We start from the raw sequence: 26,074 nt of genomic DNA on the forward strand, positions 1-26,074 counted from the left end.
GTGTCTCGCATTAATGCTCCAACCAGGCAGCACAGAAGAGCCAACAACCATCCAGCGGTGGTCCCCAAGCCGAATGCCGCGAGCCGGTGTCTGGTGCGGATCAAGCCAAGTCAAGGCTTGTCACGAGTTGCATTTCAGTGTTTACCAACAGCCGCGCTTGACCTTTACAGGCAACTGTCTCTATTGATTACGTGTGTTCATCCCGTCGTGTTCGGCATGCCAGCTTTTATTGCCTTCCCAGACGGAGCTCTGACTGCATGTATCGGAGAATGGCGAGGGGATGGCGAAGTCAAAGGTCAGGATGACATTAAGGTGGGCAGTCCAGCGGAATCTTAAAACTGGACAATTTTTAAGAATTTCTGTTCCATATTCTGTTGTATTTCTTCATAATTTCTTTCATAATAAAAAAAAAGGTATGACATTCCTTTTTTTCTTTGTATCTACAACTTCCTTATTATTGGCATACAATTACTGCTAATGACAGTTACATCTAATTAAGCTATAATGTAGCAGTATCCTATGTGTAACCCAGCAACAGAGTTAATTAATTAATATAATGAATTACAAAAGTTTCTTAAACATTCACTCAACTTCACATTTATTCTTATATTTCCCTAATTAGACCGCAGAGTTCATAATAAGCCAATCGGCACGTTCTATCCTCTATGTGGTGGAAATAAATGTTCCTTTACCTTGTGAGAGATCAAAAGTAGTTTAAGCATGGTTGACCCATAACACTTTATTATAGTAACAAGTTTACAAGTCATCAACCAAACGCTAAATAACAAACAAGTCATGAAAACATTCAGCTGAATGGAGCAGGATCCCTGAGCCTTCTCTCAAGGCCGTCAGAAATAACTGCTGCCTTCTCTGTGCAATACTGCAACCTTTATAGATCTCAGAGAGAATCCACATTCCAAAGTCCATCTGGTTCCAGTCAAGCTCGGTTTGGTCATTACCTCAAGACCCCTGGGTTGTGACCTTTTCCCATGAGAGCCTGGGTTGTGACCTTTTCACATGACCCCACACAGGATTAGATTATCCTCCATAGACATTTGGAAGAGACAACTGTTAACACATTCCAGGAGAGAGAGAACTTCTAAAACACATTTTTCCCCAACACTCTACAGAAACCGATAGAACTAGTTCTTCTGACGTTAAAGTTGAACAATAATTGAAACAATTCTGTTGTTGTATAATCTGGTGCTAACATTTATAATGATTCAAAAATAAAAATGCCTATGAATGGATCGTGGATGCTCCTGATGTTTGGAAATTATTGCTAAAATATAAGTTTTCTCCCATTTCCTTCTGTTCTGTGTGTGGTTATTGCACTCGGTTGCGTTCAACCTACCGTGAGCTATACCTTCCCAGGAGTTGGTTACATGTTGTGCAACAATTAAAAGTTATACATACATATGTTGAATATAAATATGGTATCAAACAACTATTTTTTATGTAAAGATGTCGTAGAGCAGTGGTCGCCAACCCGTCGATCGCGATCGACCGGTTGATCTCGGAGACGTTCCGTATCGCTCTCCAAAATTAAATGAAAATAAATTCATCATTCTTGAAAACGTTATAAAGTTTGTTTTTGATCTACTTGTTCATCTCAAGTAATAAAATATAATTTAGAGTTAATGCTCTGGGTTTTGAATGTACATTTTCCACCCTAAAAAGAGGCCACGGACCCCCCAAACACACACACACACACACACACTCACACACACAAACAAATAGATTATGAACCTATAAACAGCTCCAGACAGTACAAACAAGACCTTGATTTGTGCTGTGCAATATTGATCAATCAGGTTTGACAAAAAGGAGTTGAGACACCTTATACATATTCACCAGCGAAACAGCCCCGTAAATCGCCCCTCTCTCCAGAGTGTTTTTCTTTCAGCCACACAGCCGTAGATTGTTACGCATAGAGAGACACGACCTGCAGGCGTTGCTCTGATTCTTATCGCCATGCTCTCATCTGATGTGAATGCATGCTCTAACAAAGGCCGGTCCTCCTGGATTCTGCTCATATCTGCTTTTTAACATTTCCATCAGTGCCGGATAAGCTGGCTGGCAATAAAGAGGAAATGGCAATACATAGAGGGATCTGGGCAGCATCTGCTCACAGGAATGACCGATAGCGCAATGCTGTTTGAATTATCAAAAATGTGGTTGGAAATATGATGACGGGGAGATAACATCCCAACATATGCTCAGGTTGGGAAATGTCATTGCAATGGCTCAGTCACATCAGACAGAGATCGGATGTCTAATCCTTCAATATATTTTCTTTCTTTCATATTCTAGGTAAGATTATACCCTTTTATATAGTGATTAAAGTATCTGATGTTATTGTAATATATTTTATTTGACGTCCTTATTCTATTTGAAAGCAGAGGATGTTGTAATTCCACATCTTTCCTGAGAGGCATTGATTGAATACAAACATAATACAAACATTTGACAGGTTCAATTGTTTTATACTATTAGACTGAAGCCCAGTGAAGAAGGCAAACAAAAGAAGAAGAAAAAAGGGTAACAGTATGTGCTGAAAATGATGAATGTGGATGAAGTGTATTAAGGACAAAAAGGTTAGATATTGTAATTAGCCCATGGCATGACATTCCAAGCTCTGACCTTTACCATTCAAGATACGCTCACTACCGACGTCCCAAGGTTAAATGATCGTTAAGAATGGGAAAATATAGGATTATTTAGACATTATCACCCTATGAGGTTGGATTGGAGAAAGCATTAGCTTGGAGTTTGTGGCGGGGCATTGTCAGCAACCAGTTACCTGCTGGGATAGCAAAGATGAAGGCAATGAAGCAAAAGCAGTTTTAAACCAGTTAAAATAATTATCTAGGATGGTTTGTCACTGTCAAATTCCATTCATTCATTTGATCTATTGATACAATATATATTACATCAGAGCAACTTAAATCCACATCAAGGCCTTTACTCAACATAGAGTATATTTTATTCTTTCCCACAAACAGTTTAACTTTGCTCCAGAAAAAATCAACTTGTTGTTTTTCTATATGTACTGAGTTGACCGTTCCCGGCAAGAAACAGTTTGAGATGTTACCTCGGGAGCCACGTTCTGTCTCGACCTGCCATTGTAGCCCGCTCATGTCAGGCATGTGGCAGTTATAGATGTGTGTGTGTGTGTGTGTGTGTTTCCATGGACCGTCATTCCTTTAAAGTGTGTTTCACGGTGCCATCCAGCACTGACCAGCGTTATATTGTAGATTTTGACTCCTCTAATGGCAAACTCTTAGCGCCTGGCCACTCAATGCCCGACACACACTAGCCACATCCTGAGTGACAGGCCGCTCCCTGCAGAGCTGGGGAGGGTAATTGGCATTCAGGATCATATGGATGATAGGGAGGGTGGCGACTTTTTGTGATATGCCGCTCCCTGCCTTTTATCCCGCGCCACAAAGTTCCCTAGCCCCGTACCCCCATTTGCACAGAGATGCACAGAGAGAGAGAGAGAGAGAGAGAGACTACTTTGCATGCTGGGTGTTGGCAGTGGCATCCCCGAGGGAAACATTGTCGGTGAGGGGGAAACAGCTTTCTATGCATGAGGAGAAATCTCCTTCAGGTTTGTGTTGCAGCCCCTCACCCCAGCCTCCACCAATCCTCATCATCCCCTCCCCGGCTTCCTCCCACCTACCCCCCACACCCATGTCTGAAGGGATGTATGACCTGTCACCTCTGCAGCTCATGGGGAGAGTGGAGAAGAGGGAGAAGGGTAAGGTAAGGTAGTGGTGAGGGTATAAGGGAGGTGTGTGTGGGGATGTGGCGGGGGGGGGGAGTCCACGTCACTCCGGCGAGCTCGATGTATCAATCTGTCTGGGGATTTTGTCCATTCAACCGTACCGCAGCGAGAAAAATTAACGAGAGTGTAGTAGGTGGTGGTGGTAGTGGGGGGGGGGGGGGATTCTTTCATTTCACACTAAGAAACCAACAGCGGTGGACAGGAACACGCTGCCCCCATGAACATGTCATTTGCTTTGCTGTCAAGTGGCATGTGGTATTTAAAAAGGAAGGAGAAAAAGAAGAAGAACAAGGAAGAGGAGATGGCATAAGCGTCAATCAAACAAAGTGCCGGGATCAGGTTTTGTTTAGCGAGCAGTGCAAAGGGACATGTGCATCCGGTGTGCTGCATTGCATTGCATTCCCCTGTGGACATTTGATGGAGGGCATTAGCCTGCAGATTTCCGCCAGCTCCCATAAATTACTGGGCTGTACCTGTGCCCCTGAGATAGATCATTAGTGTACTTGATAGGTATAATAACATCGCCCCAGCGCGTTGCCATCCTGAGGCCGAACAGTCACGACGAAAGAGCTCTCAGAGCAAAGACAATTGAATAATGCCTTCTGTCAAACAGTTACCGTGAATTTAATGCATACTGAGTCCGGAATCAATAATTTGTCAAAAGCTGCTGATACATCATTGTCAACTCGGCCCAGATGAAATTATAGGGGCTTATTGTAACAACGGATTCGCCTGAACATCGCAAAGACAATTCAGGAATAATCGGGAAATCACACCAAATATATCCAGATTTAATCCTTCTGAATTCTTCCAGATTTACTGGTGAGAAACCCTCCTGAGAGCAAGCCGCGCAGCAAAGTCTAATAACAAAGGGCTCCCAATGCCCTGATCAAATTATAATAATAAAAGTGATAATACATATTTTACACAAACGGAATAAGCAATAACAATAAGCATGGTAAGAGAAAATCTATAAAAAGGAAGTGCTGCAACAGTGAAGAATCATAAATAAATAACATTACAACAAAAAATACGAGACACATATTGGATCTACACATGGAGACTGAGACCTTGAGATTCAAAGTGGAGTGGAGAAGGGATGTGTGCTGGCAGAGAGACCAGCGGCAGTAACAATAAAAACAATAAGCTGTGTAGGAGCGTAGCTGCAGATATTATAGTTTAATACCTTTTCATGTGTGAAATATTAGTTCAGCACAGAGAACCATCCGTTACCAGACAAATAAATATTTACCTGCAATTCTCCAGGAGAAGAAACTCCTCATCTTAAGGTGGCACTTCAGCTATTGAAAATATCACTTCCCGAAGACAAAAACAAACTCTAGATCCTACACTTCCCATAATGCAATTCAACAGCAGATTTAATTAGACTCCCGTTGCCTAGTCAATGCCCACATCACTCAAACTCCACGTCCCCGGTTTGTACTGCTGACTTTGTGGTGTAACGTTGTGGTTCTCACATCTCAAGCCTGTGGAACCATGACATCATCACGGTTGTTCATTGTCCAATAACTTTTGTTACGACTTTGGACAGCTCCTCAGGAGCCAAATAACATTAGTGCTATAACCATGACTGACCTTGTTGTCTACATTTCCCTAACACATTAAAGCTATTGCATTTCATCATGCAAACCATTCGTCAAGAGGTGTTTCTAATGATACTATATTTGCGTATAGATACATCGTACTGTGTTATTAACCTTCTCTTACGATATCAGTCTGTTGAGAAAGGGATGGCGGTCTGTGCGTCCTGTCCAGAGGGGCTGCAGATAGCAGGGGAGAGATTCCAGCTGTCCGTCACAGTTGAACTGCGGTTGTCAAAACTGATCTGTATGAGCACATTATTAGAATTACATCTACATTTGGATCAAATGGGCCGGTTTCCTGCATTGTATCTACTATCGGGACGAGAGAGGAAACTGCTCAGCCAGTTACCCATTTGGTTTTGTTCCTCTCACCTGAACTTACTGTATCTCTTTTTAAGGATACATCAATTACAATCCTGCAAATTGGATTGATCTATTTAAAGTTTGACTTGTTTGAATGAATGTCGGATTCCAGGAGCTGTCGAACACTTAGTTCTGGTGGTGCTTGTTTTACGTCACACCATTGTCTTCAATTATGCAACTGCAGAAAAAACTTTTTCGTCTCAAACAACTGAAAATGATCACAAACACCGAATCAAACCATATTCTGCGACCGTGATAACAGCTATGCGGTATGTAGGGCAAAGTCTCTCAACTATTCTTTTTACCCTAGTGTAAGATAGTGAACTGCCAGGAAACGGCTACACATTTAGGAAAGAGCAGTGACAGATGAGGAGGGAGGAAGAGAGGAATTTTAAATGGCAAGTAGAGAAGGGAGATATGATTCAGGGTTTCAGGGGGTTGTGGAGAACGTGAAGTGCTTCTCAAAGAGATGATTTTTCCGCCCTATTCTAGAAGAGCTTGGAGGTACCTGTGCCGTCCTGACTGGAGTGGGAAGGTCATTCCAGTGCTGCAGAGCCAGGAGGGAGAGGTGGCCGCAGGGAAGTGGGGGAGCTGAGCGAGCGGTCATGGAAGAGAGCTCGGAGCTGGTGGCCTAGAGGTCCAGTGCAGGCCAGGGGGAGTGGTTTTCTTGCCCCCCCACCCCCCCGCCCAACACACACACACACCAGCGAGGCTTCGCATTCAACACAAGCAGCCAGAGGTAGCGAGCGGAGAAGGTGCAGAAGGCGGCTGACAAAAGAGAATTTTGTGAGTTTGAAGGAAACGTGGGCTGAAGTATTGTGAACAAGCTAAAGGGGTGAGAAGACCTTAGCCAAAACCAATTTCTCATTCAGAGCAGCTTACAAAGGGTTTTCTTACAGCTCAGGCTCAGACAAAATACAGGGCTGCTTTTGTAATTGTGGAACTCTAAAATGCCATGCTTTGGACAAGAATGAATGATTATGTTCACAGACCGTGCATTATATCACCAGGCAATTATGTTATGTCTCAGATCCGACGACCGCGTCAACTTGTTCTCACCAAAACAATAGCAATAGCCGCCTGTTGAAACATATGTGTTTATGGGACATAGGTGACAGTAACGTGACAAATAGCTAATAAGGCATCTTTTATATAGCGTTCATGAATGTCTTTAAATAATGTATTTATGCTTCATTGATTTGTAATAAGCTATTAATAAGAATAGTTATTGTATTACTCAAACTAAGTATGATCTCACTGCAGAGCATATATATATATATATATATATATATATATATTATTGCTGTGCGAAAAATAAAAAAAATGCAATCGCATGATTTTTCTGTGATTATTCGCATTATGTGCAAAATTAAATAATGAATTGAAAACTAGTGTATTGCACGCTTTTATTTTAAAGTAATGTTATTGGAACAATATAACAGGTTCTCTCAGAGCAACAGCACAATCTTTTCGGAACAGGTACCAGAAGTAACATTTATCAGGGAGCAGCATAAAAAATTCTAAAACTTTTAAGATCCACTTTTTGTATCCATTCCTCCGACTTATTTTGTAATTGTTGCTTTTTTAATATTATTTAAATATCCAGAGAAAAAAAGTATTTGGTCACACTGCTCTGAAACCTGTGATGAGGGGTTGCGAGTGGAAGGTACTCTATGGCTTGGTAAAAAGTGGGAAGCAGGTTATTATTGGTTATGAAGTCGACCTTATTAGTTAGTGGTAACTAATGTCATATGCATAGGGATTACACTTGTACTAACTTTAATATGACTTCTGATAATTTCTTAACACTCAAATACAATTGTCACTAAATTAATCAGCTGTTCAAAGGCTGTGTTTTTTTTGCACCCTCAAATCCACTGAGGTGAATGCATACATGACGAGGGCGCGAGCGCGTCATCAACGGAGGCGCAAGACTTTCCAAGCACCTGCAGCTGTGGTCAGAGATAAAAGTAGTGCAACTTTTGGAACACCTCAGAGAAAAGCTGCATGTCTTTTCTTGCTTCCGTGAATATCAGTCTCTGGGAAATATACGGCGGAGAAGTTAATCATTTTAGTGCTGGTGTTACCGGAGCTTTACGATCCGTCCCACGGTCTATTTCACTGCCGTCCTTTCAATCCAAGGGCGTCACAGCAACCGGTTTAAAGGTCAGCCAAAGGGACGCAGACGTATCGAGCAGTACGGCTACTGTGAAGGATTTACAGTGCCGGAAATCCATTTATCTTTGTTTTGACTTTGTTTCGTCAGTGAGGCCGAATTACTGCAACCTTATCATCATTGTCATCGCAGCGTACAGGTTTTGGTTGCTTAGTAACTGCAGCCACGAAAAGAGCGTAATCCCCACCCAAGCACCTTTGATAAAAGGATGGAAGTTGCCCGGCTAGCGCTTTTAGACGCAACATGTTCACGGCCCCATAAGGGAGGGTAAAGTATTGATAGTTGACTTTGCAACACTGCTTTAATGTCTCTCACCGGCTGACCTCTTCCGCCCCGCCAAGCAATCTCTGTGTTCATCTGAGGGGAGGCCATGAATATCTACCACCTGCTTGAAGTGGAGCGCCATCGACACGAGGGCAGAGCGAGGAGACATCTTCCGCACCAGCGACCGGCGTGGACAGAATGATGGAAGCCACTGAGAGAAGCGATCCTCTGGTCTCCGGCCTCGGTGTCTGGCGTGCAGCCGCTCAATCGTCTGTGACTTTGTAATACACAATTGGATTCCCCATCGCTCGGCCGCCATAATAACCGTTGGCAGATTAGACTCTGGATGACCCGCCGAGGGGTAGGTTCGAACATATTGACTCCCATGCATATGCAGCAGCTGGCTCTCAGCAGGGGGCTCGCCAGAGCAGAGAAATAGTGCTGTTGTGGGGTGTTGCTGTGGGGACCATTGACGGAGAAGACCTCATCCATTCTCCTCCGAGATAATGTATGCATCTTTGTCCACCGCGCCCGTGCTCACAGGCCCAGCAGACACAGACGTGGGACGTCCAGCAGTGCGGCGGAGATGGATACCCCCCTCTTTGCGTTTTAGGGAATAATCCTCGACATGACAAGCACACTGAGAGATCCTTGAAGTCGCCGAGACCTCCCGCTGACTGATTGGACTGTCCAGCTTTCATACCACACCAACTACGCCACTGTCCTGTTGAGACTCCGCCCACTGTTGAGACTCCGCCCACTCCTCCTCTCATCTGCCTGATGGATTGTGGAGGTCTCCATCGTGGAATATGCCTACTATGAACTATTCACACACTCTGTCATATTCATTGAATGTATTTTAACTCTAAATCTGTCCTTCTGTACACATTACATCTATTGCACCTGTCCATCCTGGAGAGGGATCCTCCTCTGTTGCTCTCCTGAAGGTTTCTTCCTTTTTTTCCCCCTAAAGGGTTATTTGGGAGTTTTTCCTGATCCGATGCGAGGTTTTGGGGCAGGGATGTCTATGTGTACAGATTGTAAAGCACTCCGAGACAAATTTGTAATTTGTGAAATTGGGCTATACAAATAAACTGAATTGAATTGAATACAAGAACATATTTTAAACACTAATGGGTCTATTTGCATTCATTTGTTCTTGCACTGAAAAGCTGTGTCGTGTCTCGTTTTCAGTAGTGTTACTCTCTTATTATATAAAGTGTTCTTTTATTCATAAAAACAGTGATGTTTTATACAAAATTTTAGCTATGCTTTTTTTAACCTCTAAATTAGTCCGTAAGCAGTTTATCTAAAATACAGCTCTGGTAATAAAGAAAGAGCTAATTTGAAAGGCTGGCTGTCCCCGCCTCCTTTCACTGTGCCTCTGACTTTTTGTTGAGCTATTTTTATTCCCACATTCTTTTTTTCAATTCTTTCATCCAATTTCATATCAGACACAAAAGGTGCCTTTGTAAAAGAATAAGAATAAGAATGACAAGTCCTGGTTGGTTTGAAAAGTGTGTCAGCATTTGTCATTTGGAAACATCATCTGAATATTGAGCATGCAGACCGCGTTTGATGAGCGACACGGGGGAAAAAAGAAAAGCTGTCACGCCCTCCATTTTATTAAATAACACAGCGTGATGTTTTTTTTCTTAGAAACATGTTACATGAATTCGCGAACTTCAAAAAATGATCATGCAGCTAGATGAAGCAAAATCTCAGCTGGATCTTTTTTTTTGGCCCCATGTGAAAAAGACCCAATTGTTGTAGAGAGAGGTCTGGTGTTGACACAGAGCCCTTGTGGGACTGACCTTCACGGTGGAGGAAGTGACACCGAGCGGCAGCAGAGAAAGAATGGCCCAGGTGTGACCTCTGACCTCCATGGAAGTTATAACTAGAACACTGAGCTCAGTCCCGATACTTTATCTTAATTTAAACCCAGGTTGTCGCCGCCTCCATGACTCTCGCCTGAAGGTGGCTCTTTTGCTTCTTTACAGTACGAACAGAAACAAGGTTATTGGGCTCAGCTGCAAGATTTGTTGCGCTTTAAAAAAAAGAAAGAAGCTGAACTAAAGTCAAGGAGTAAAGTATATTATTCTTGATGAAATGCTCGGTATTGATTGACAGGATTAAATATTTATCACTGGCTGTCATGGGAGGATCTTGAAACTACATTTTTTTCTTTCTTTCGTCTTTCTTTCATGTTTTCACACAAAAGTATTTCAGATTTGACTGACATCTCTAAACTCAAGGTGTTAGTGACATTATGATGCCGGGACAAAAGACACAGACACAGAAATATTTTTTTTCAAGTTAAATTACCATAGTTCCTTCTTCTCAAACTCAAATTACAAAGTTCCTCATATCGACATGGACAGTCAAGGCTTCAACAACAAAGAACCTGGATTATTCATTAACTCACACTTGTTATCGAGCCAGTCTACAACCAGTACAGAGACCAACATGACTCCAAATAACCATCAATGGAAATGTGGAAAAATTGTAGAACAAAGTGTAGAAATGTTGTATTGCTAGCTAAGTACAACCCTTAAATTATACAGTCTGATGCCCTGGTGCATGCTGGGAGGCCCACGCCAGGAATGCCAAAATATAAACTTGTCATTTTAGATTGTCTCCCATGATAATTTGTATATTAGATTGACTTTCATAAGAATGTGTATGTATGTCTACAGCCAATGTTGCATTCAATTAGAGTGAGTGGTCTTTTGGGGGCTGGGCTATTGCACGGCCCCCCCTGGAAGTGTTGCTCATCGCTCACAGCTCATTGACTGCAGGGACGAGAAGAAGAGTTTGGTTGTAACGTTAGCATATCCAGCAGCCGGCTCCAGACGACTTCCTCGACTCGGTCCGCTGAGCCCGCACCCCGCTTCTACAGAGAGCGCTGTTGCTTATGTATTTAGATGTATCGTTATCGAACATGACATGTATCATGTCTGGATTGCATCTGATAAACATGGCCTGCAGCTTGCATGGCAGTTCTGCCATATGTGAGTCTATGAGAGCCACTGTGAAGCTCAGGTAGGTAGCACAAGTATAATGAGCATCAATATACTCGATATATACACTACCGTTCAAAAGTTTGGGGTCACTTAGAAATGTCATTATTTTTCAAAGAAAAGCACTGTTTTTTCAATAAAGATAACATTAATCAAAAATACACACTATACATTGTTAATGTGGTAAATGACTATTCTAGGTGGAAACGTCTGGTTTCTAATCTCCATAGGTGTATAGAGGCCCATTTCCATCAACTATCACTCCAGTGTTCTAATGGTACATTGTGTTTGTTAATCGCCTTAGAAGACTAATATCTGATTAGAAAACCCGTGTGCAATTATGTTAGCACAGCTGAAAACAGTTATGCTGGTGATATAAACTATACAACTGGCCTTCCTTTGAGCTTGAAGTTTGAAGAACAAAATTAATACTTCAAATCGTAATCATTATTTCTAACCTTGTCAATGTCTTGACTATATATTCTATTCAATTTTCAATTAATTTGATAAATAAAAGTGAGTTTTCATGGAAGACACGAAATTGTCTGGATGACCCCAAACTTTTGAACGGTAGTGTATGTATAATATATGATAAACACAGTTAGCAATACAGCCATAAACACAGCTAAGTGTCACAGTACGAAGGTATGAATGCCTCTCTACTGGATAACATTGTTACACTGGAAGAGAGATTTCTTGCTGCGATCCGTTCCCTGATGATGAGGAAGAAGACGATGGAAGGCGTCGTGTGTGAGAATGCAGTATGGAGAACTCCTCAGCTGTCGAAACCAATTCACAGTTCATGTCTGGCCTGTGAGAAATAACACAAAAAAGGACAAACCAGCACAACAAACAGATGATTAAACCATCCAGTCTACAGCACAGCTATACAGGCCGTGAGAATGGAGTATGGATTACTGCTATTATTAGATCTCAGCGCTACATTCTCCACGGTCCACCACAACATATTACTAGACAGACTGAAAAATTGGTTCGGACTTTCAAGCACAGTGCTAAAGTGGTTTGTAAATTGCAGTGTAATTTTGTTCTCTTATTATCACACCGTATTATCGTCATTAATGACCTGAGTGTGATCATTAATTACTATCTGCATCTAAATATAGCCCAAGACCATGGGAACAATGGGACGGTATCGTGATGTGGAAATACAAGATAGCAGCAGTATTGCTGACTGAATTTGTGTCATTCCTTAAGGGACATGTGTTGTTAAGGGACTTTTTTTTTTAACAATGATTACAAATGTAATAAACTCTTACGGCTTTTTATGACAATAGCGCGCCACTATTTAGTGCTTTGATTTTACGAAAGCAGCAAATTAATTCCTCCCTCTGTGATCCTTCACAGCATCAATGGATTCCTCTGGTGTTTGTCATCAGACAAATGCTTAAGCTATATCCTAGGAGAAATAACTTCATTCAATCCAATTTCCTTTAATTAGTCACAAACATAACTCTGCTATTTCCTAACAACATGGACAACGGGGGAACATGAAATCCTTTTATGTCTGCAAAGGAGAAGAACCGCCAAAGATTAAGTGACAATTCTTTGAGAGCCAAACTCACCCGAGCAGAGGCCTCTCATTTTGTTGTTGTTTTCAATCTGCGTCTCCCGTTGATGCATGCAAATTATCGAGACATTTATGTGCATACAAGATACAAGTTGACGACACATTAATCAGCCGATGCTTCCAGGTATAGCCTACTTTTGATCTGAATAAATATGCGATAACCAGCTTGCCACGCGACAAGGAACAGAACATTTAACACCGGCGTTCACTGCCAACACACAGAGGAGAATCCCAGGCTGATTGGAATCAAATGAAAAACCGGGAAGACATGGCCCAAAGTTTACTAGATTGTAAATCACAACATTCTGTTTGATTCTTACTTCCAGTCTACTAAGCTGGAAAATGAAAATAAAAACGCATATAAATGAGTTGTGTGCAATTAAAGCCGTATGGGGACTTTATGATGCTTTGTTGTTGCATGTCACGGTCCTGTTTTCTTGCACTAAATGCCATTCACACACTTTTGTCAACATTTAAATGCATCACAACATGTTTATTGAACAGTGACAAATCACGTCTTGTTTCTTTCTGGACGGACGAAAAGTCAATAAGGGGTCATATTTGTCCTGAGCCAGGGGGTGGGTGGGACTTTTTGAGTGTAGAAACAATTTTTTTCTCATCTTTTTTGTTTGTTGCCGTGTTGTCTATAATCCACATATGTGCACAATGATACCCTCTCTCACTTAGGTTTACTCATGTAACCTCTCTCAGTTCCTCTGCCATGTCTCTCCTTTCCCCAAACAATCTGCTCTGGCGCTCAACACGACAGCGAGTGTGTGTAAGAGTGTAAACACAATGCCAGAGCACGGTCGGTCATTTGTCATTGGCCGTTTTGTCTCCAATCTCTTCGCTATCAGGATTATTAGTTTCTGGCCTGCTATTGCATGTAATATTACTTAAAAATATAACAGTATGAAATTGTTTTTATTATTTGACATTGCGGAATAACGGGAAATAATGGAAATATTTGAACAATAAATTTGTTTAATTTCGGTAGTTTATACATTTTTGCCATATGGCATGTAAATCATGTAAAGTGGGCGACTGTGGCTCAGTGGTCAGCAGGGTCGTCTGTCAATCAGGGGTTCGATCCCCGGCTCTGCTTGCCCATGTCCATGCTTCTGTGGACTCCAACCCTAAAATGGCTCCCGTAGCTCTGCCTACGGTTTATGAATCAGTCAATTGGCATTTCAGGAACAGCACTAAATTGGTTTGAATCTTATTTATCAGATCGATTTCTATTTGTAAACGATTAAGCCTCGATGACCACCACTAAGTGTGGTTCCTAGAGTTTAAAAAAAAGTAGGATATGAGCCAGAGCCTTCAGTTATCCAGCTCCTCTTTTATGGAACCAGCTTCCACCTTCAGTCCAGGAGGCAGACAGTCACCTTATTTAAGAGCAGACTCAAGACTTTCCTCTTTGATAACACTTATAGTTGCATTACATTACATTACATGTCATTTAGCAGACGCTTTTATCCAAAGCGATTTACAATAAGTGCATTTCAACCTAGAGTACAAACTAAGAACAACAAGAATACAGGAAGTAACATTTCCTCAACATAGTCGAACTACAAAAGTACCATAAGTAAGTGCTATTTAAGTGCCACTGAAGTGCAATCTGTGTTTTAATCCAGATATAGTCGGAAAAGGTGTGTTTTCAGTCTCCGGCGGAAGATGTAGAGACTTTCTGCTGTCCTGATATCAGTGGGGAGCTCATTCCACCACTGAGGAGCCAGGACAGCAAACAGTCTGGATTTCGAGTGGTTAGCTCGAGGTGCAGGAGTCACAAGTCGATTGGCTGTTGTGTAGTTAGGGCTGAATCAGGTTTGCCCTGGTCCAGCCCCTTAATATGCTGCTTTAGGCTTATACTGTAGGCTGCTGGGGGACGTTTAGGATACACTGAGCACCTATCTCTTTTTCTCTCTCTACTTACAGGTGAATTTTCATCTCTCCATTGAACATTACTAACTCTGCTTCCTCCCCCGAGTCTTTATGACTTCACATCTCATAGGGTCCATCGGACTTGGCTGGGTCTGATGCCATGGCCCTGTTGATGCTCCGCCCACTCCTTCTCTCTGCCTCCATCTGCCTGATGGATCACGGAGGTCTGGATCATGGTCCATGCCTACTACAAACTATTCATACAATCCGTACAATATCGCATAGAGTGGTCGGAAGACTAGAAAGATGCTGTACAAATACAGGGCCATTTACCATTTAAAGTCACATCAGGTCTTTTTTCTTTCTTTTACATTTAATAATAATTACATTTTGTCATTATCAGAATGTTTGTTCAATCAAATTCACATTGTATTGTCCATTCTGACTAAATACTGGTACCTGTGGCTGTTGAAGAAGCAAAGAACCACACTTGGAGCACCTTGCATCCCATCATCTTAGCCTCATGTTCGCTCACAAGGGCCCGTCCTCTGCGTTGTCTCCTCTGACTGCAGGTGGCAATCCCACCTCTTTTACATTCCACCCGGACAACGAGCGGTGTAATTAATAATACAGATAAACGGAATACTTATGAAATGTCTGAACCAATTTTTAAATGTTATCAAAAGTGTTGAATGCACACATCGTGTTTCCATATCCACATGTATGCCATATGACAACACATTAATTGTACCTTTTTAAAGACAAAGTATCACATCTAAATTTGTTTTATTATGAAAATGAATAGTTGAAATTTCCCAGGTTGTATTCCTAATTATTTCTTCAAGGAATTTTGCCAAGATATTGACCCCCACTGTCACATGTCTAAATAGGAAAAGGAAGTGCAAACTTCCGCTTCAAAACATTGGTTCTGGCGTGCCGTGCTACGAACGGATCGGGCCCCGTCTACATCCGGGATATGGTCACACCGTACACCCCGGCACGTTCGCTCCGCTCGGCAACAGCCAACCGACTTGTGACTCCTGCACTTCGAGCTAATCACTCTAAATCCAGACTGTTTGCTGTCCTGGCTCCTCAGTGGTGGAACGAGCTCCCCACTGACATCAGGACAGCAGGAAGTCTCTACAGCTTCCGCCGGAAACTAAACACACATCTTTTCAGACTATATCTGGATTAAAACACAGATTAGCACTTCAGTGGCAGTTAAATGGCTCTTACTTATGGTACTTTTGTAGTTCGACTATGTTGACGAAATGTTACTTTCTGTATTCTTGTTGTTCTTAGTTTGTACTCTTGGTTGAATGCACTTATTGTAAGCAGTGGCGGCTGGTGAATTTTTTTTGGGGGGGGGCGCAGTTTAAATATCACTCAACAATGAGAAGAAAAGAGGTTTTGAGTAGAATATAGTAAAAAACAAAGCTTTATTTCAAGAACACAGCGTGCTCAACACTGTCCAATAACAACTATCAACACATTGTAACTTTGGGCATGAGAGGTTCAGAGCAGCTTTAAGGAACATTGGGTTGGGTTTCAGAGGTTTGCAAAATAAAAGAGTTTCACCCTCACATGAAAGAGGTTCAGAGCAGAATAGTCAGAAAGAGATCACATGTTACATTGGGTGACAGAGCAGACCCACTACTGTAAAGACAAGTAGCCTCCTCTCTTTAAAGTTGGCAAACTTCTCAATAACTCTCTGGTTAAAGTCAATCATGTCTGTAACCAGCCTGTTTCATTATTCTTGAGGGAATGTGTCTGGTATTCAGAACTTCTTCGTTGTGTTTCGATGCCAGTTCGGTCTCCTGCTGCTCTGGTCTGCATGGAGCTAACTCGCTAACAGCTGTTAGCGAGTTAGCTCCATGCTCTTAGCTAGATAACTGCGGCAAGATTCGTGCTTTACACTTGTCTGAAGCTCTGTAGATCCCTCACCCCGTTGTAGTCCAGAGAGTTTCAGTCCCAGGACTTTGGAACAACAGACAGGGGGAACAAAAAACGAATTACTCATGGAGCATCCACTAACCAGGTCCGGTTAGCATATCGGCTTGAGGAGAATCTCCGGGTGTACGTCCTCCCGCGGTCAGCGATTTGCTGCTGAATTTTTAATTCCGGATGTTCGGGTCCCAACTCTTTCAGCCTCTTCTTATCAATATCTCACCGTTGATTGAAAGGTCTTTCGCGTAGAGATACAACAGAGTTTTCAGTCACCGACGCCATGCTAACAACAAGCTTCTGCTAGCTATGTTGCTCGCGTACCTGCGTGGAGGTGGAGCTCCCTGGCAGGGTTGCCAGGTCTGTGAGATAAAACCAGCCCAATATCAGAACTCAAAATATGCCCGTGCCAAACCATATACACTGCTTTTAAAGTCCAACAGCATTGCTATCATTGCCAAATGTATTGTAATATCTACAAAGTAACAACATATGTTTAGTTTGCCAGCATTAAAAGCAGTTTTCCCTCAAATTATTTCACCTAGGTCCTAAAATGGCCTTGTGTAATTAGATACAGTATATTATCATAAGTAAAATGTGTACGTGCTGATCTGGAGTCAGTTTGGTAGGATTTGGGTATGAATAAATTATTTCATTTAAAATATGGATTTTTATTTAAAGATATTCATGTAATTTGCATGCAAAATAGGTCTACCCGAACCAGGCACAAAAATTCAACCCGCAACACTTCAAAAGTGGCCCGATTCCGCAGGAAAACCGCGGACCTGGCAACACTGCTCTATGGGCTGAGGGAACATACGGGTCTCTGATCTGCCGAATAATCCAATCGCGTGCGCACATTTGTGCGCCCCAGGATTCCCGGTTTCATCCGCCAATGTGAAGCCGGTCATTGCCAAAACGACTGAAATGTTGTATCGATGCCGTACACACACGTTAGACCAGCGCCTCGAAAAGGGAGGGCTTCTCTCCGTGATAATGGCGATATATTATATTTTTCACATTAACTTAAGTGGTTGTTGACAGGGCTTACGGTCTCCCACACACATTTAGCGCGTCAACACGGTATATTTACTGTTTAAATTATTTGGCATATAATGTTTTTTGACAGGATTTTTTTTCTTTTTCTTCTTCTTCTTTTTTTTCATGTCCAAATTTTAAGAGGGGCGGCGCCCTAGCGCCCCCTATGGACGAACCGCCACTGATTGTAAGTCGCTTTGGATGAAAAATGACAGTCTGCTAAATGACATGTAATGTAAAGTAAAAACATGATTTCCTGTTCATGATGTGGGATCCATTATTTGTCATATTAGAGTAAAAGAGGCCCTTTTCACAATGAAATAGTCCAACATGGACTTAATATGACTGTCTTTCAGTATAATTGAGAAAAGGAATTGTTGCCATATCCAAGCATTGGAAGACATTTGGCTACACATCTAGCTTTTTTTATTTGTATTCTGTTTGGAGTTTAAACCTCAGCTTGCAACCTACGAATATAGCCCTGGGTATAAAGCTAGGCATCTATTGCCAGTTAAAGAGTAGCAAACTTAATAACTTTGTTAAATTGAATGCACCAATGACTTAAAATAATCTCTTCTTCAAGCTATAATGTCACTAATAGTCCTCAGCAATGCAGCTAGAAAAGGGCCCAGAAGGATGACCTTCTAATAGGTTGGGGTGGATAAAATGTTTTGAATTGTGTGCTTCCACACAGTTTTATATTAGGCTTATATTCCATCTACAACGATTAGAGCGCACACACATCTCTCCCCCTGACACGAGTTACAAGAATGGCAGATGTAGATCGACACAGCGACCTTTTGCTATTCCAGTATTAACCGGTAGAAAGGAAACTGTAGAGCAAGAAAATAACAATAAGAGAGTGACGAGGGGGGATACGTCAGCAAGATCCTTCACATTCCTTAAAGTAACCGGCTTGAACTGGGGTAGAGGGTTAAACTGAGTGACGAGAACTATGTAAAGAGGGAGTGGATAGAGGCGGCACATGCATTGAGTGTGATGTTATAAATAATATGTCAATGTGTTTGTTCAGGAGTTGGGAAAGACAGATGTGGAGGGAGGTTGTTGCCTACCGGACCCAACTAAGGTTTATTTGTGAAACTGTTGGTTACAAATAAATCTACGTGAAGTGAACTCTGATACAAACTCTCTGTATCCTGTGGGTAGGGATGAGAATTGATAAGATTTTAACGATTCCGATGCCTTATCGATTCCTGCTTATCGATTCGATTCCTTATCGATTCTTTTATCGATTCTTTTATCGATTCTTATTGGGCAAGGGGTGAAAAAAAGAGCACAAATGGGTTTATTTACATTAATTTTCTTTTATATAATTTTCTATAATGCTGCACACACCACATACAGTATGTAAACATACACATTTACATTTTTTTTAATAACCAAAAACATTTATACATATTCCTCTTGAACTTAAAATAAAACTTACATAACTTAAATAAAATGTATTCTGTTTAATTTAAACATGTTCCTAGAAATTACAGTGCTCGTTCCTTTTTTTTAAAGGGTATATGAACTGAGCTGCCAAAAATGAAACTAGCAGTGGCAAATACCAAGTGTGCAACCATCAATTGTATGGATCATCAACAATTCTTGTGCAGAAAAATAAGCATGTCTGCTTTCTCCGGGAGGATACGCGATCTCTCAGGACTTATTGTGTCTCCAGCCGTGGAGAACACTCTCAGATGGGGTGGAGGATGCCTGAACACAAAGATATGAGGAGGTGTACAAGACGTGCTGTAGCCTGTGACCCAGACAGACGACCAGCCTCTGAACCGGTCTGACTCTGAACGTCATCAGCTAAATTGGATGGCAATGGAGATTATTTAAAATAATATAATGAAAGCTGGTTTACACAATGAAACAAATGGCACGAACAAAATCGCTGAATTTGCTGAGCTGACAGAAAGCCACATTAAGAGGGGAGGCAAACACGACCTCAATGTAGGGGGCTGACAATGGAAGATTCTGTAGCTAAGCTAGCGTAGCTATATGCTAAGTTTAATAATGGATTAAAAATCGATATGCTCAGTTTAATAATGGGTAAACACGATAACGCGAGCGTTTGCTGATAGCACACGCACTCCGATAATTAACACCGTTACGATCAAACATTTCTCAAAACTGGACTTTCAATCCAAACTTGAAGTGATCAATAATGGGAGACCAATGCCGGAGCTCAAATGTATGCTTCAAACGAAGGGACAGAAGATAACTTGATCGACTCCACACAATAAAGGCAAATGGCTTCACACAGTGAGTGGTTGTGATCACTTTTGAGGAGTTTACCTTGGACAGAAAGAGATGAAGCGCCGACGTTAGCTGAGCTGCTGCATCGAACACATGACATTCCTGTCATTTAATTCCATGCTGTGTTCAAATGCTTATTCATATATGTTGTATTTCCTCCCTTCGACGAAATAGACTTTTTACACACGTTACAAGTGGCATAGTTGTCATTTTGTCGTGTGAAATAGAGCCAAACTTTAGAACGCTTCTGCCTCGTTGCCATGTTTGCTGCAGTCTGAAGAAGAAACTAAAAAAATGTGCGCATGCGTAACGCCGCAGAGAACCGTTAGCAGAACCGTTCAAGAATTTGGCTGACGATCCCAAACAATCGGTTCACTGGGAACCGGTTCTAAAACAGAACCGGTTCTCGATGCCCATCCCTACCTGTGGGTGTTTGATTTCTGAGGTCCAGTGGGTGAGTATCCTGTGGCGTCTCACCAGCAGTCAGATAGGAGAAAAATACAAGTTTATATGTATCAGGTTAAGAGATTAGTCAGAATCTAGCCAGAAGGAAGAAATCCAGCCACAACAAGGTGTCTACCGGTTTCTCTTTTTATTATGTCGGGGATCACAGTGCACTGTGGTAGAGATTAGCCAGTGAGTGTAACAAACATATTTCAAATATCTCTTTAAGGGTACTGGTACTGGCATCATACAATTTTAAACGATACTCAGCCATACGTGGTAGCCCAGTGCGTCAAACTATGACGCTCCACTACGGTTGCAATATACCTGTGGTTATTTCTGTAAATTCAATAAAAAATATTTTGTTACAACCAAAACAGTTCGTTGAGTTTAGCAACAATCTTATGGTAGAGCTTCAATGTCGAGGTAAAATGTAAAAAAAGTAACGTAAGTATGGAAAACATGTCAAGAACATCGCTCACATAAAAATAACTTAAATAACTGATCAACACAGAATGACATGAACTTTTGTCCTGGTTGAAAGTCCAGCATTTGTGTGGTATCAGACGCCAAGGGACGAGACAAAGTGTCCCTTTAACTGACCCAACCGCGGGCAAAAAACATTCTCTGTGCTGACGCCATTAATCCCTAGCGAATGTTAAATGAACTGTAGAGGTGAGGAATGATTAAAGTATTGGCTTTCGTAAGCCTGACAGTTTTGTCCATGCGATGCTCCATGTGTGCCTCTGACAGGTTCAAAAACATCCAATAAAAAGAAGAAAAAAACACGCTATAGACCTGATGCTGTACTTAAAGTGAAATATGCTCCCGTTGTTCACAACATTTTATTGTCCAACTGATCTTCAAGCGAGTGGGAACGATGCTTGACTCGCTGCATCATGTCCGGAGGCCATGTGTTACTGACTGATATCCGCCCACCCTTTCACGTCCGACTTGACCACAGCGCACCGTAAGCCAAGGCCAAAATGGATCTAATTCTAGGTGACATATTTAGCGCATGATTTAGCTCGCAGACATACAGCTGTGTCTCCGACACTCAAGACGAGACCACTGGGGCGTCTCATGAGCATAATTAACCCCTTCATTATGCAAATAAGCAAAAACATTAGGAATAATTGTGGAATGCCGGACTGGATTAAAAGCAGATGTGGCGGTGCGCTTGGCTGACTTTGGGCTGTCCGTTTCACCGGAGCCAGAGATGACATCATTCGTTGGTCAGGGACCTTGAAACGGGCAGCAATAATGAGACATAAAGGTTCTTGGCGAAGGAAACGGATTCTTGCAGTCAGGAAACGGTTCACTCCAGGTTCCTGTGTTTGGCTCATCTCATCACTCTCTAGTCGCTTTTGAATTGTAAGTAATAAAATAATCTTTTCACCTTTAGCAGAATAGGGAAAGACATTTTTATGGTATATGTTGCATGGCACACACCTTTAAAGAAATAGAAACTGTGGTCCCAATTTACGTATAGATTACTTTCAGGGGAGAGAGAACCTTAATTTAGACCTTAATGTGAACTTCAACGACTGACAACTGGTGTTACCTTGGATTGTATGCAGCGGACTGCAGCAAATAACAGGTGATGAAGCCAAACACCAGTGCATCAAAGTTTAATGTTGGAAGGCCCTTGTGTAGATGTCTGATATTGGATGTCAGATTCAATGTTAAGGCTGCAGAACGACTCTTTCACTTGGCTATAAAGCAGCGGGATCACAGTTTATGAACCTTTCTTGCAGAGTAGGCAAAAAAAATCCAGTATAAAGGAAGTGAAGGGATTGACAAAGCGCATATCAGCCACCGATAGGACGACATAGGGTTTCCATCAGTTGAGCCAGTGAATAAAATCAGAATGGAATCATTAGATTTGTGTGAAGTGTCCCACTTTTTCTCAAATTTAAAGGCTTAAATAAACAGGACTAGACATGACTACCATTTGCAAGCGCTTCCACACTAAACTCACATTAACACATACTGCACACGGTTCTCTACATAAGACACTTTAATCTGAAAACCCTTGTTAACCGTTCAAAATGCCACACTGTTCTATATTATATTTAGAATATACTCTGTTCAGATTTTTATTGCATAATACACTGCATATAAATATTTTTTTTACATACCGTACCACCAGTCTTAAGGTGCGTTCACACCAAAAGCGAAACTATTTTTCGCATCGCCCAAAACGCGTGAGTTTACTCGCTCGACCATTTGCCGTGTTCAAGCCATAAGCGTCGAGACGCTGCGCGAGGGGCGGGGTTTATCTCGTCTCCGTAAAGACCATTATCATTTCCTTCATCCACCAGAATAACTAACCACTAGTTCTGGTTTATATTTGTTGTGGACGTCCCACACACTAACGCCCTCGTGTTTGGGTTCATGACATCACCCGTAGGCTCACTCAGCTCGGTCACTTTCACCGATGAAGTTACTGTTACGCCTGAAAGACTTCCGCTTCCAGCGCTACGAGAGCGGAACACAAGAGTCGATTGGCCCGAGTTGCGAGATGACCGCCCCAAAGTTACAATATTTCAACTCGGGGCGAAAATGGCGCCGCTGGAAACGCGCCGGCCACATTTGCGTCGCCCCAAACGCCCCAAACGAGCCACCCGGGAAAATATCGCGTCTATCGCAGCCACAAGCGTCTGTACGTTGACTTTTCATGGGATTCGGTCGCACGAAAAAATAGTTTCGCTTTTGGTGTGAATGCACCTTTATGTGTTGAGTATATGCACATGCTTTCTACGACCAATATCTGTGAAAAAGATGTAATTCGCTATTAGCGTGGAAATGATAGTAGTGTTTTTGATTGAGCACAGCAGTGTGTCTCAGATCGTGTGATTCATTTGTGTGGCAAACGGTGACAAAATTGTTTTCTTTCATGAAATACTGTATAGTTTTTTTTTTACTTTGCAAAAGATCTCGGGGGGTCTGCTACTTGTGTGAGGAAATGAGCCCCGTTCTCAGCTGTGTTTACGGATGAGTTTGTGTTTGTTTGCACAGAATTAGGCTCAATGTGTCAAAACCTAACACGAGCCAAATATAAAACTGCAGTCTTTAGTTCTTTGTATACCATGATAATGTTCTCATACACACTTCTTTGAAAGATTGTTCCAGTGCAGTACATCTACTCATATGTCCATGAAAATAAATATAGAGCCTTTAGAAAATGAAAAATAAGAATATATCTAACTTTTTTTTTGTAATTGTAGGTTTAAGAAGAAAGAAAAATGTGTCACTGTAAACGCATAGAAGTAAAAATAAGAACACCAAATAAAGATGCTTTGGGATACCTTATTTGATTCGGGCCACCGGATCCACATTGTCTTTCTCATCTCCTTCCTCATCCTCTCACTGCCCCCATGTCTCTTACAGAAGAGATGAGCTTATCTGAGGTATGTTTGATTGGTGTTCAATTAGTTTATAAGTGATATAATATGTGTGTGTGTATGTGTGTGTGTGTGTTTGTCTTGCAAATTACAGTAACGTTTTGCATTTCAAATAAAAGTGTTTTCCCAGTGATTGCAACAGATGCTTTGCATTATCGTGTGTCTAATGACAGCCACAGTGTGTAGTGATTTTTGTAAGAAGTGTGTTGCAGAATGACAATCAGAGCTGAACATTGATGTAGCTCCCTCTAGTTGGAGACAGTTGCTCATGCTTGCAACATGATAGAAACAGAACGTTTCATTCTCTAGCTACATGTATTGTTAGAATAATTACAGAAAATAGAAGACACTAAATCATTTCATTAAACATATTTAATACCATTAGCATTTTGACATTTGTGTTTTGAGCTCCAGTTTCAAACAAGGTGTTGTCCATCTGTCGTCTGCCTGATTGCACCTGAATGCAGCATTAAAGCATATCCCAAAAAAATCTATCTTTTCCTTTAAAAACCAGGACTGTTCTAAAATCTGACCACATCTGAGAACCAGACCTGCATCTTACTCTACTCTCTAGATTCACAGCTTCATCGGCACAAGAAAAGAGTCTGTTTGTTTGAAGCCAGGCAGTACTCATGTGTATAATACACTGCGATGCAACTAGATAATGCAGTGTGTCTCCTTACTAACCAAACGATATCCAGCTGCTCTGCATTCAAATGATTATTCTCCTACATCTTCCGCTCAACTTTAAATTAGCCATTTGCTCCCTTAACCTAGAGAGAAAGCAGTTTGAAATAAAAGCTTGCAGGTAGTTGTGCATGTTGTGCAACTGCTCTCGCTGTCTGGTGGTAAACATCACCGTGTTGTGAATTATTTATCACATACGTGTATATATGTACATTGCTCTTATATTTCCACAATATTCCAAGATTATAGAGTTTCTTATTCAATTAAAATTTCACAAATTGCATTGCATTAGCTTTAATAGCGTTAGCTTCGGGAGAAACATCATGGTTGGGCTTTAACTAAATGTAAGTGAAACGTAAAACAACGTCACATGCTGTATATATGGAAAACATGTAACATCCAAATAACTTAACAACGGGTTTTTTCACTTCTTTCACTATGTCATCACACTGAAGGAGCGCATCTCTGAGCCGCCAATCGCGATGACGATGCTTTTATATCGAAAGCCCGGTGTGTCCCATTCAAACTCTTAAGGGCGCCTCGTGCGTTGCCTAGTTTTGACACGTCAGTCCTCGGTTCATCTTATGAGACTTACATCTCATAAGTCGGTCAAGTTTAAAACATCAACTCAGTGATGTTGTTGCCTAACAATAACTGCTCATGAATTTTCTACCAAAAAGACACTACGCATGAAACAAGCCTATAATGTTAGACATGTTCGAGAGGGGCCCCCAGAGCCTCATAGTCAGAAGGGTTAGGGTCACTGACCAAGCATCGCTATTTTCAAAGTTGGGAGTGAGATTGTCTTTTTTATTTAGCAGTTATCTTCTTTGGTTAAGAAAAACTTTGTCGATGTCCTTCTGTCTGCTGAGAGTCCCCCACTCACAGTGCATGGAAGCCATATATCACACTCTAGTCACCATGTCATCCTCTCTTTTCTGCTCTGAAGGAATCAAGTCACTTTTGTTAACCCCTGATCCTGAATGTTGATCGTGTCTTTATGCAAATCATGGACAAATATGAGATGTATCATACTGAGCACAGTGTCAATGACATTTATGAATTGGAAAACACAGCTGGGGAGTAGCCCTTCAGCATATGTGTGTGTGTGTGTCTGTGTGTGTGTGTGAGTGTGTGTATTTAATAGGGAGCATGGGTGTGTGTCTTTATGTATTTGGGCTGTCGGAATTCAATAAGGCAGATGGGCCTTTTTAGAGTATTATCTTTAATGCCAAAGAAAGGGCCATTCTGTTCCTGTCTTTTGCCAACAATACACATCAACATGTACAGCACATATCCATTTTGCCTACATTTTCCCGTTCAACTCGCCTCGTTTTTATTTCCTATTTGCCTTTCAGCCTCTGTCAGTTTCGGCCATTGATGAAAACCAGAAGGCACCTGAACTCCTTTCACGAGGCAGAAAATGAACTTGAGCGCATGGTGGTGTTCCGAATGAGAGGAGAAGAGTGTGAACCTGTAGTGCGAGGCTTTTACTGCAGGGATTACTCTGTTCGACTTGACAGCGAAAGCCGGTCATGGCACAGACAGTCAGGGCCTCGACGGAGAGGGGAGGGAACAGAGATGATCCACCTGTACC

Source organism: Pseudoliparis swirei, chromosome 4 (assembly GCF_029220125.1).
Source record: "Pseudoliparis swirei isolate HS2019 ecotype Mariana Trench chromosome 4, NWPU_hadal_v1, whole genome shotgun sequence".
Taxonomy (NCBI): domain Eukaryota; kingdom Metazoa; phylum Chordata; class Actinopteri; order Perciformes; family Liparidae; genus Pseudoliparis; species Pseudoliparis swirei.